This window comes from Oryx dammah, unplaced genomic scaffold (genome assembly GCF_014754425.2).
Source record: "Oryx dammah isolate SB20612 unplaced genomic scaffold, SCBI_Odam_1.1 HiC_scaffold_5, whole genome shotgun sequence".
NCBI lineage: Eukaryota > Metazoa > Chordata > Mammalia > Artiodactyla > Bovidae > Oryx > Oryx dammah.
In genome coordinates, this window is record NW_024070189.1 from 106,412,362 (window position 1) to 106,425,537 (window position 13,176).

Below are 13,176 nucleotides of genomic sequence, written 5' to 3' on the forward strand. Positions count from 1 at the left end.
CGGACTGCAAGGAGATCCAACCAGTCCATTCTTAAGGAAATCAGTCCTGAATATTCATTGGAAGGACTGATGCTGAAGCTGAAACTCCAATACTTTGGCCACCTGATGTGAATAGCTGATTCATTTGAAAAGACCCTGATGCTGGGAAAGATTGAGGGCAGGAGGAGAAGGGGATGACAGAGGATGAGATGTCTGGATGGCATCACCAATTTGATGGACATGAGTTTGAGTAAACTCCAGGAGTTGATGATGGACAGGGAGGCCTGGCGTGCTGCAGTCCATGAAGCTGCAAAGAGTCAGACATGACCGAGCAACTGAACTGAACTGAACTAGGTTTGTCATAGCTTTTCTTCCAAGGAGCAAGCATCTTTTAATTTCATGGCTGCAGTCAATCTGCAGTGATTTGGGGGCCCCCCAAAATAAAACCTGCCACTGTTTCCATTTTTCCCCATCTATTTGCCATGAAGTGATGTGACCAGATACCATGATTTTAGTTTTTTGAATGCTGAGTTTTAGGTTTTTCACTCCTCTTGCACCTTCATCAAGATGCTCTTTAATTCCTCTTTGCTTTCTGCCATTTGAGTGGTATCATCTGCCTATTTGAGGTTATTGATATTTCTCATGGCAATCTTGATTCCAGCTTGTGCTTCATCCAGCCCAGCATTTTGCATGATGTACTCTGCATGTAAGTTAAATAACCAGGGTGACAATATACAGCCTTGATGTGCTCTTTTCCGACTTCTGAACCAGGCCATTGTTCCATGTCCATATTTTAATAGAAAATGAGTTTTTATTTAATATTTTAAAAATAATACATTTGTGGCAAGTGTAAATAAAGTTCTAACATAAACATAAATTGATAATTTGAACCAAGAAAATAATAGGGCCACAAATGGATTTCCAAATGCAAAGCAGTTATCCTATGTTTAGGGACAGTTTATATTAATGTATATTTTTGTTTTTAAGAAAAAGATAATTACAAAAAAAGATGTACAATCGGGTATACAGACACTTAGTTATACCTAAGTTCTATTGGTCAAAAATATATTCTTTTAGAAAATCCATTTTAAACATCTTGTACTTTTTTCAGTGCTTTTCTCCAAACACTGGTAGAATGCTCTTTGATGGACTGAACTCAGGAACTGGTTTGGCCATACCTGATATATACAATACAGGCCTCCAAGCAACAGTCCAGCTCTAACTTGTGAAGTAGGCCCAGTTCAGAATGTTGAACAACCAAGAGTACTAATCATCAAAAATTAACAACTTTAGGTATCTTTGTTTCGGGTTTCTGTGGTTTAGGCACATCCAAAATTTCTTCATCGGCTGCACTCGTTCCTTTTGCCCCAGTGACCAACTGCGACCATTTGATCTGCGTTCTGACTTTTAGGACAATCTGTCTTCAAATGTCCCACAGAGCCTAATAGTCTGCAGCCACCACCATCAGCATAGAGTCCTTCAGGATTATCAGGACAAGATCTGGACAGATGTCCCATTTCCCCACAAATGGGAAGTTTTTGCAAAAGGAAGTTCACCAAGAGCCGGGTCTACTTTACCCTTGCCCTTGTGGATCCACACCGGTAACGTATTCCAGTGCCCATTTCTTGATTCTCAAGGGCAGCAAGGCAATCTGCAATTCCATGGCCAGCTGTCTACAGTGGAAACATACCAGTGCATTTTTCTTTGCTGCTTGTCTTTTTGATCGTCTTCCTTCCCAGCAACTGTCATCCTTTAAGGCAACTACAATTTTTCCCCTTGCTTCCTGACTGTTGCTATCATCTCACCATTGTGAACTGTCTGTGAGTTTTGTCTTGGATATTCCATTAATCCATTTGCATCTTCATTTAAATACTCCTTTTTCTTTTTATTCTTTTTGTGTTTTGCTTGGGGTGCATCATTTTTAAGGCACAGCCTATTGGCTCCAAGTTGTTTACTCTTTGGAAGGTTTTGGCTTTGTCCCTCAAAGGACCCGTTCTTCATGTTCTCCCATAATGTTGTGGGGAAGGCTCTTTTGTTCTGTGTGGTAATAACTCATGCCCATCTGGTCAGGGCTTCTTCAGAGGTTTTTTAATCACACAAGAGTCCTCCAGAGCAGCAGAGCTACCAGGCCCCTGCGGCGATGGTGGCTCCATGTCCAGTTCTAACTGTTGTTGCTTCTTGACCCGCATACAGATTTCTTAGGAGGCAGGTAAAGTGGCCTGATATTCCCATCTCTTTAAGAATTTTCTACAGTTTGTTGTGATCCACATAGTCAAAGGCTTTTGCATAGTCAACGAAGCAGATGTTTTTCTGGAACTTTCTTGCTTTTTCTATGATCCAACGGATGTTGGCAATTTGATCTCTGGTTCCTCTGCCTTTTCTAAATCCAGCTTGAACATCTGGAAGTTCAAAACCTATGATGTACTCTTTAGAGTCAGATCCCAACCTGTGCAGCTTGGGGGTTAGCCCAGGAGTTAATTAAAAAACTTTATGAGGTAGCTTTCCTGACCTCCTCTAGAATTTTCCATTGTCCTGGAGCTCCCTTTTTTGGTCTTCAAGCCAGAGAGCTAGGGCTTTGCTTACCCAGCTTACCCAGTTCTGCTATGCACTTCCCATGACTATGCCTGAACCTAGGGCTAAACGGTGGGAGGACAAAAGAGAAAGAAAAGTGCCAAGTTCATCCTGCCTTCAGTTGGGCAATAACGCATCTGTTGAGAGAGAAAGCCTCCCCTTCCTCAGAGTTTTAGGTTCTTACAGGGTCCATGAAACGCTGTTGTGGAATTGCTTGTGAGCTGGAGTATAAAAGAGCACAGGAAAGATATTCTTAAATGTAGTGTCCTGCTCTCTCTAAGAGACCGCTCACTTGCTCCTTGAGCCAGAATCAGCAGATGTCTCCCAAAGCTCTTTGTGTCATTGTTGATGTCCCTTTTAGTTTTCAGGCTGCCCTGAGTTTAGGCAGGGAACACCAGTGGAGGAAAAATGGTAAGCTCACTGACAATTAGGTGGTACTTCAAATTATGATTTTCTTTCCAATCTGCCTGTTATTACTTAGTTTTCAAAGTAGCTACTCCATGCATCCTGTTTGATTTTAAGCTGCAGTCAGTGGGAGAGACAGAATGGAGCATACTTACATGATCCTACAACCCAAATGTTGGTGTTTATATTTTTGTAGTTTTATTCTTTTAAAAAATCAATAATGTTTGTTTTCATTACATTAACATTCCATGTTTTCATTACATGGAAACTTTCAAGTTGTGGGAAGTGATAATGGTGATTCTGATAGAAATGTAAAATTTCATTACAGAATATTTTCATTTTAATAAATGAGTTTTTATTTAAAAAAAATAGTAAGCAAGACTACTCCAGTAATGCCTGCCTGCTGTGCCCCACATATGTATCCACACTCCCATCAGTGAGTCAAGTTTTCAGTTGTTTTTTCCATTTTAGAAGACCCTTCTGTTCATTTTGAATATCCAGCTGCAGTGTCGCCTTCTAGAAGAAGCCTTCAGAAATGCAGTGGTCAGGGGGCTAGGTCCAATGCATTTGGAGGTGGCCACAAGAGGAGCCGAGTAAAGAAAGGGTCTTCTGAGCAGCTGGGGTTATAGAGACAGACTTGGGAAGGGCTAGTAGGCTGGGACAGGAGAAGCTGTTGGCAGGTGGGTATGTGGGCTCCTCCCTGAGCCCAAGTTTCCCCCCATACACAGTGCAGACGATAAGCCCACATAAGCATGGAGAGGTTGTGAGTGTCCGTGCCCAGCGCAGCACTGGAACATGATCAGAACCATCACTGGTTACATCCCATGGAATGGCTGGACCTCCTCTAAAGTCCTTCTCATGGTCCGTGAAGTCCCACCAACTGGGCTCCAAGCCCACCTCTCCAACCTCGCCGCAAATCCTTTCCTTGCATACACTACACTTATTCCCACCTCAGGGCTCTGTGCTTCCCCCACTGGGAACACCCTTCCCCCAGGCCTTCACCTGGCTGCTTCCCTCTTATCCCCCATCAAAGCCATCTCTGACCACAGGTTCACGTGGTATTTACTGCCCAGTCATTCTCCACACTGGTGCTGTGCTTAGTCATTCAGTCATGTCTGACTCTTTGAGACCCCATGGACTGTAGCCTACCAGGCTCCTCTGTCCTTGGTATTTTTCAGGGAAGAACACTGAAGTTGGTTGCCATTTCCTCCTCATTTCATATTCCTGTGGCATGAAGTTATTGTGTATCTTATTTACTTGTTTGGCCCCTGTTCCCCTCATGTGACCATGAGTTCTTGAGGGTGGGGCTTTGCCAGCCCTGATCAAGGCTGTACCATCACCATCTGGAACGGGCCTCGCCTAGCACTTGCTGCAGGGCTAAATAAAGGAATGAATGAATGAACAAACGACAGCCACGAGGAGGGGACTGGTGCGACAGCAGACAGATGAGGGCAGAGAAAGCGCTCAGGGGCGCCTGGCCAGCGGCCAAGGCTACCAGTGGTGACCGTACGGCTCCGTGGGGCTAGCCAGCCAGGCGACAGCTGCCAGGGAGGAGAGTGGCTCATTCTGGGAGGGGAAACAAAAGTCTTATTTACCACAGACAATGAACTTCAAGACTGTGTGGAAAACACATTTGTCACTGAGATGCGTGAATCGAGGACGCAGGAATGAAAGCGCTAGCTGTTCTTCGGCTGAGTCTTCCCCCAACCCCCGCCCGCCGGCTGAGAGGCACGGCCCTGCCTGGCCTGCCCAGGCCCCCGCCCGGGCCCCGGGCGAGGCTCCCCGCCCTCCCGTGACCGACCGGAGTCAGCCGTCCCCAGCTTCTTCTCCCGGCCCCAGGCCTCAGCCGAGCCACTGTCTGTGCTTCAGCCGAGGGCTGCACCGGCAGCCGCTCGCGTCCCTCTCTTGTCCTCCTCCTCCTCAGGCCTGAGTCGTGAGCGTGGTGGGAGCTGTGCAAGCGGCCCTGAGGCGGCCCCTGCCCTCGGCCCCTCCTCACCGCAGGCTGTGACGTGTGTCTCTCTCTAGTGAGTGGGTGCGGTCAGGACGACCCTTCTGTGGGCCCTGCCCCGTTAGAGCCTGGAGGGAGGGCCTCTTGTAAGCACTATAGAGCCAAATCGGGGCCCTTGAGTCCCAGAGAATTGGTGCTTAGTTACTCAGCTGTGTCCAACTCTGTGACCCCAAGGACTGTAGCCCGCCAGGCTCCTCTCTCCATGGGATTCTCCAGGCAAGAACACTGGAGTGGGTTGCCAGGCCCTCCTCCAGGGCATCTTCCAAACCCAGGGATAGAACCCAGGTCTCCCACATGGCAGGCAGATTTTTTTACCATCAGAGCCAATGAGCCCCAGAGAGTTGGAGACAGACCAAGCTGGAAGCCACGGCCCTGGTTCCAGGTTCAAGGGCCACATGGTGAGACCCAGGCCATGGCTCCCCATTCCAGGCATCCTGGGGCCCTCCTCCAGCCCAGGAGTGGGATCCCCACCACCAGAACCTCCTTAGGGAGGGAGGACCCCGTCGGCAACAGAGGAGGAAACCACTCTCAGTTTAGGTTTTGTGGCTTCCTCATCAGCAGGCCTTGGAGAAGGAAATGGCAACCCACTCCAGTGTTCTTGCCTGGAGAATCCCAGGGACGGCAGAGCCTGGTGGGCTGCCATCTGTGGGGTCGCACAGAGTCGGACACGACTGAAGCAACTTAGCAGCAGCATCAGCATCAGGCCTGAGTCTTGAATGTGATGACAGAGCCTGGGACTTTCAGCTTCCACAGCTGAGCCCTGAAGGCAGGCCTCAGGTGAATCGGGAAGGTGTGAGTGTTTTTCAGGTCCCAGGCCTGGGGTCTGCTCACCTGGAGGTGGCAGGGCAGGAGAAGCCTCATGTTCAGACCCTGCAGACTGGAAGGAAGGGGACATCAACAAGGACCACGGTCTCCACCTCCTGTGGCCTTGGGACCCCACAGAACCCTGGCGATGACAACACCCCAGCAAACCCAGAGCCAGCCTTCTGGGCTGACGGATTTGCTTTCATCAACACTGATAACATTGGGACTGCCTAGGCCACTGTGCATGGCAACCACTGCCCTGCCTCCCTGCTGAGGGTCAGCCCCCACTGCCTGCATACCCTCAGGGATGCTGCCCATCTGTCTGTGGAGTCTGAGGCAAAAATAGCTAATCGCATCTCCACGTTCTACATGAGTCACCCACACCTCTTCACAAACGCCTCTCAGGCATTTTCAAAGATAGGAAACAGTCAGCAAAAATAAAGGCTTTATTTTTTTATCCCTGTGGCTTCTGGGATTTGTTTCAGTATCTGGGAAGGCAAGCCTGGGAGGCTTGGGGAAGAGCTCTGTGGGCTACATGGAGCAGGGAGGGGATCTTCCTCACTGCCTGGTGTGGAACAGCCTCCTCATCTGAGTCTCAGTTTCTGCATCTATAAAGTGGGCTCATAATAGCCCCCCTTGATGGATCTACTGGGGTCAGAAGTAGAGTCACTGCTCTCTGGGCATGGTGCCGCCCACTCTGTGACGAGATGCACTCAGGCTCCTGGCCAGGAGGTTGCACTGGCTTGCTTCTCTGCCTCCTTCAGGCAGGAACTGCCCCGGCTGCCTAGCCTTCCACTGCCACTTGGGTTATCCAGCCTTTCTCTGAGCTCAGGCCTCTCTGAGCTGGCCAAGTGCACCTTAAGCTGTCTTATCAGGGCCCAGGAATCACGAGGTAGTTGAGGAAGTGGGGGCATGGAGGTGCAGGGATCCCCAGTAGTTAGGACAGTCTGAGGTGTGCAAAATTCACAGGTGCTGCTGCCCACTGACTCCCCTCAGACCCTTCCATCAAGCCCAGCCAGGGACTTCCTGCTCCAGCCTGAAAAGAACTGGGTCCACATTCTCCCTTCTCCAGAATCCCTGCCAGGCTCCCCCGGGAGCTGGAGCCCACCTGGATCTCCTCCCCACGTGTGGCCTCTTGCCCTATGGCCCTCCCACCTGCCCACCAGCATTCCTTCCTGCCTCTCTGGACCCTCCCTGCCTCCAGGCCTTTGCACTGCTGTACTCTCTTCCTGGATGGCAGAGGCCGAAGTTGAACCTGCTGCCCTTTCCTCCAGGGAGCCTGACTCCATCCCCTCGGCCCTGCTAATGGCCACAGCTCCCTTTCTGGGCTCCTATGCCATTCACACAGTCCTCTGGGCAATCTGTCCTTGGGCAAAGCCTGTGGTCCCTGTGTGGCTCTCTCACGTACTTATTCGTGGCCAGGGAGGGTGCAGTTCACTACTTGTGTCCCTCATACTGATCCAGGCGGGCAGCTGCCAAGCGCATCCACAATGGTCACTCTAGGTAAATCAAGAGGTTGACAAGCAGGGGTCCGGTGTCCTGCCCCTGTAAATGGTGGATCTGCTGACCTTGTTTACACAAGGGTTTTCACGAGAATCAGCATTTCTGCCTTTACTGAAGAGCTCAGAAGAGCCAGCCACATCAAGCCTCCATTCTTTCCCGGCACTTGTCCCTCCACCCAGGGAGGCCACCAGCCTGCTGTCCCCATCATCTGGCTGGCCTGATTCAGCCCTCTGTGATCACTGGGGTTCGGGTGCCTCAAGGGACCCGGTGTTCTGGGAGACCAGACACCAGACCCTCACACTGACTGCATCTCCCTGGGGGTCACACAGACACTGCTCCCTAGCACGTTCGCTCCTAGCTACAGATGTCTGTCAGGGGTCTGGAAAGATAGATAGATAGATATAGTAGTTTATTAGCTTGAACAGCAAGCTATCTTACATCTTTTAGGAAGAAAAAACACTAAATTTAAAACTGCATCACCCACACAATTAAAATGTGTCCTAAGCATTTCCTTGGGGAAGGGACACAATACCTCTACTCAATTAAGAGAAACATTTGTACGGTCATGCCATGGATTCGCAGGAACCTGCTCCAGGAGTTCAGGCTCCTTTCCATTGGTCCTCAGCGTGCTTCTTTGGGTGGAGCAGGCCAGCACTTCAGCTGAACCAAAGTCCCATTTTCTTTGACTTCCTTCTTTTTCTAATCATTTTTCTTCACAAATTTCAGGAAGCTATCTTGGCTCTTAAGAGTCCTTAATATGCTCAATACGCACATTAATTCTCTTGGCAAGAATCTTGCCTTAACTTGTTTGCATACAGTGATGCCAACAGCATGCTGGGTAACACTGCAGACTCGTCCACTTTTGCCATGGCAACATTTGTGGGGCGTTCCTTCTTGAACACTACCCATTCCCTGATAGCCACAATGTCACCCTTCTGGTAGATTCACATGTATGTGGCCAAAGGAACAACTCCACGTTTTCTAAAAGGCCCAGAGGTCACTCAGTGGGTGTCCCTCCTCTTCCCCTTTGTGTTGCTCATTTTGGCAAATTTCTGGAAGATGGTGGTTCCAGCCAAAATCAGGAAAGATCTTAACGGACAGAGAAATAACTTCATTTCTCCCTGAATTTGGAAATCTGAAGGAAGTAATTAAAACCCATGGGATGGTCCCAGAGCATTGGGCAGTTGAATGATGCGGAGAGAGCGCTGCAGCACCCCCCACTACCCTCCCCCACCAGATGGGTGGCAGCACTGGAACAGGAGGGCCCAGGCAACAGCAAGCAGGGCCACTCAGCTGCAAATAGCTCCAGGAAGCAAGAAGCTGCTTTTAAAATACCCCTCATTCCTGCTATAAGAGGAAGTTCTCACAGCTGAACTTTAACAAATTCGTTGCTGTCTTTTCTGGGAAGATGAAGTCATCCGTGTTATAATAAAACAAAGAAACATACTGTTTTTCTCTGGCTTCTCTCAGGAACCTTGAGTACAGAGAAAAGGCTCTTGTCAGAGAAGCCGGGGGGATGTGTGAGTGTATCCGAGGCCCAGACTGGTGGCTCCGCTGGGCACTCTGGGTCAGTCCTGGCCTGCGCTGCAGCCTCTGGACTTGCGGGGCCCTCATCCACGGCCAGCACATGTGGCGCGTGCACAAATGCGACTGTGAATCTTGTTCCCTCTAGGATCGCTGAAAAGCAGTTTGATTGTCACCTGCAGGGGGACACAAAAGGGGTCTTACGGTTGTCACAGAAGGGGAAACTGAGGCTCAGAGAGAGGGCCTGACCTGTGCTAGGTCACCTAGTTGGACTTGGTGGGGGACAAGATAGCCCCCACCCCTTCCATGGATTCAAACTAATACTGGGCTTTTATTGACTTCTGAAATGGTCTGGGGTAGCCCACAGCCAGGATGGGTTCTGACTTGAGAGGTTCTCCATGCAGAGACCCAGGCAGCTTGTATGGGAAAGGCCCAGGCTAGATGGGGGGCTACTGAGATCACAGGCAGTAGAGGCTGGCCCAGTGCACAAGGCCAACGCTGGGGGTCCATGCAGAGCAGGGCCTCCCCAGCCACTGTCCTAAAAGACAGTCAGGGAGGCAGTGGTGTTAGAACTTGAGTCCTGTGTAAAGACAGCACTTGGGCATGGCCACCTTTGCAAAAGCCAGTGAGCCTCTGCCTCTAAAGCTGAAACCTCTCACACTGGGGGTTCATTTCAGTTCAGTTGCTCAGTTGTGTCCAACTCTTTGAGACCCCATGGACTGCAGCACACCAGGCCTCCCTGTCCATCACCAACTCTTGGAGCTTACTCAAACTCATGTCCATTGAGTCAGTGATGCCATCCAACCATCTCATCCTCTGTCATCCCCTTCTCCTCCTGCCTTCAATCTTTCCCAGCATCAGGGTCTTTTCAAATGAGTCAGTTCTTCACTTCATATGGCAAAAGTGTTGGCGCTTCAGCTTCAGCATCAGTCCTTCCAGTGAATATTCAGGACTGATTTCCTTTAGGATGGATTGGTTGGATCTCCTTGTAGTCCAAGGAACTCTCAAGAGTCTTCTCCAACACCACACCCTAGGGGTAGGGTCATCCTGATCAGATGTGAGTACTGGACATCTGTCCCTGCCCTCAGCATCTGGGGAAGGCTGGTCGTCAACTGGAGCTGCATTCCTGGAAAATGCAGATGCTGAGGTCTCACGCCAGCTTTGGACAGCCCAGGTGGTTCTGATGCCCAACCAGCCAAATCCTCCACCCAGAGGAGTCCCAGAAGTGGGGACCCTCCAACTGCCACCCATCCGAGAGCCCTTGGGCAAGGCCCACCCACCTCAGAGCTTCCTAATAAAGTGGACACAGTGCACCACCTCACTTGTGGACAGGAAGACACTGGTGTGAATCAGCTGCCTCATGCCAAACAAACTCACAGCCCAGATACGGTTACCTCTTCCCTCAAGCCTCTGTATCCAACCATGCCGCTGCTCTCATCCTCCCTGTTTCATATGAGGCGACCCTGGTTGAGTGACTTGTGCACTGCAGTGTGGGGAGCTGGGGCAGCGAGGCCAGGACACAGTGTGTCACCCAGAACCCAGCTCATGCCACCTCCTCCACTCTGGGCCCTGGGCCACATGTTTCAGTGCAAGGAATCGCCAAGGAGGAATGTGAAGAAGTGAGGGCAGCCAACAGGAGAAGTCTTCGCAGGGCTGGGGACACCTATATGCCAGGTATCAGAAGGGTGACAAGGGCGAGGCTCCCCTGTGCACACCTGTCTCTGCACACCTGCTCTGTGCAGCCCCCTGCATCCCTCCAAGAACCAGGCTCAGGACCTTCAGGACATGATACCATTCACTCCAGTGTTTTCTGAATGACACATTCCAGGATAATTTTCATATTTCCAGGCCTGACGACTCTCTGCACAGCTATTCACTTAGTCATGTTCTTCATGTCAATTCACATTTTAAAATTAGTATCATTCTTACTGATAGTATCTATGAACTCATGGGTCTAACGTGCTGGCCATGTGCTTTTTAAAATGTGTTCAAATAAGCATGCTGACACGTGTCGGTGACTGAAGAGTGAGTAATGTTATGGCGGTCAGTGTTCAGCACTGCTGGAGTGACTCAAGAGAGAATAAATGTATTACGGTTAGTCCTCGGCATTGCTGGCCCCTGAAGACAGCGGCTGGCGCTGAGGTGGATTATAGGTCCTCCAGTCTCGGAGTCTCAGGTGAACCAAGCCGCTTCCTTGCCATGCCCGAGACCCACAGGGACCTCAGCTGGCCACAACCTCCAGGAGCAGGTGGCCCCGAGGCAGAGGCCACACAGGCCACGCCCTCGCCTAGGTACACGTTCCACGTGGGCCCCAGTCCACGGAGGGCCTGGCAGGGCACTGAATGGTCCAGCCATGCTGAGTGCTACTTTCATCTTGGCCCAAGTGGCTATCAGTCGTGTCGTCGGGACAACAAAGTCCAGGCTCTGTGTGGGCTGCCAGGCCAGCCCAGGCACCACATGTCACACCGCCAAGACTCGCCAGGATAAGGCTGGGAGGAATCACCGCTTGTGCAGATGGGCCCTGCTGCTCAGGGGACGGGCACTTCTGGGACTAACACTTCAGAAAGACTCTGCCACAGAGACACTCTGAAGACATCAGTGTGTTGGCAATGTTAGCTGTCCAGGCCAGGCCCATCTGAGCACCCTCCTGGCCCCCTCTGGTCCTGGAGGTGGGGGCTACACAGAGCGGGGGCTTCCAGGGATGACAACTTTGACAGCATGTGGGTGACTGAGATGTGGGGGTGAGACTCAGCGAGAGAAAGGAGTGGCTGGCAGAGGGGCGGGGAGGGGGGGCCACAGGACAGGAGCTACTTAGCAACGGCCACAGAGCGACGGGAGTCTCCTTAGAGAAACAGCCCCTCTCAGGAAGCAGCCTGTTGACTGGCCCCATTTCTAGCCTCCTCTCAGTCCAAGCAGCCCCAGCAGAGGCCCTCAGGTGAGGGTCTGCAAAATCCCTCTGGCCAGGCTACAGTGGTTCCAGGACTAAGTGAGGCGAGGGCATGGAAAGTGAGAGGAAGCACCTGGATTCCTTCTTGTCCACACCAAGGCCTGGCCTCTGCTGCAGCGGCCCAGGGTCACGGGCCTCTGTGGCTTCTGCCTACTCAGCATCTATTCCTCCTTATGGCAACAGAGACCATTCTGTCCTTTCTTTCTTGCCTGTGGTATTAAGGGCATGTGGCCCCAGTGGCTACTTGGGGTAGGAACTAGCTTTCCCTACAGTGCTTTGGGATGGGTGTGTGATTCGGGTGCAGCCACTCAGAGCATGCCTGGTAGCTCAGACGGTAAAGCGTCTGTCTACAATGGGGGAGACCTGGGTTCAATCCCTGGGTCGGGAAGATTCCCTGGAGAAGGAAACGGCAACCCACTCCAGGACTCTTGCCTAGAAAATCCCATGGATGGAGGAGTTTGGTGCAGGCTACTGTCCATGGGGTCGCAAAGAGTCGGGCATGACTGAGCGACAGAGAGACTCAGGGCATGCCACCCCCAGACTTAGGAATAGATCCATGAGTAGGCACTTGACTGCGGTGGGCCACCAGACAATTCTTGGGACAGGAATTTGAATTGTTGGAGCAGAGACTCTGCCTTCTGCTTGGGAAAAGGACGGACAGGAGGTAAATGCAAGGCTGCCAAGGGCCTTCTGGTAAAAGAAGCCCAAGTAGAGAAAGTAGAGCCAACCAGCAGAGAGCCAGAGACCATGTCCCAGAGCTAGGCATGTCTGATGTCCACCCCTAGACTTTTCTTTTTAGTTTTAAAAATATTTATTCATTTTTAATTGAAGGATAATTGCTTTACAATATTGTATTGGTTTCTGCCAAACATCAACATGAATTAGCCATAGGTACACCCCTAGACTTTTTATTTATAGATGCAAAGACATCCTCCTTTTGTGCTTCACCTGCGTCTGCTTGAGCTGAGATCCTGCACACGTAATGGAAAGAATCCTAAGACCTGAGGCTCTGGACACAGACATGGTTTTGGAGTACACCATCAGCAGCAGGGGGTGGGCTACGCCCCATCAGCTATGGGCTGTGGGAACACATAGGCTGACCAGGGCAGACATGCATTTGGCCCTTAGCTGTGAGTCCCTGGGGAGGTCCCTTTCCCACTCACATTCTCTTCTACAAAATGGTTCTAAGAAGCCCAGCTCACAGGCTGACGTGCCAAGGCGACATCTGCTCTGAAACTCAACGGAAGGAAGGGCCAGACATGGGCGGGACATCCTGGGAGTTGGGGAAGGGCTGTGCAGGGAGGCAGCAGGTGTCACGGCCCAGAGAAGGGAGCAAGCCAAGAAGAAGAGCAAGTCCACTGTGGCGAGAGCAAGGTGAGCAGTGCCCTCCCCGTGGGGCATGGGACGAGCAAGAGGCAGGTTTGGTCAAGTGCTG

The 13,176-nt window shown here is 51.0% G+C and overlaps 1 pseudogene; it reads right to left on the bottom strand.

The window, feature by feature from the left end:
* Nucleotides 1-963: 963 nt before the first annotated feature.
* LOC120864661 lies at nt 964-2,132 on the bottom strand (annotated as a pseudogene).
* Between the last annotated feature and the right edge of the window lie 11,044 nt (nt 2,133-13,176).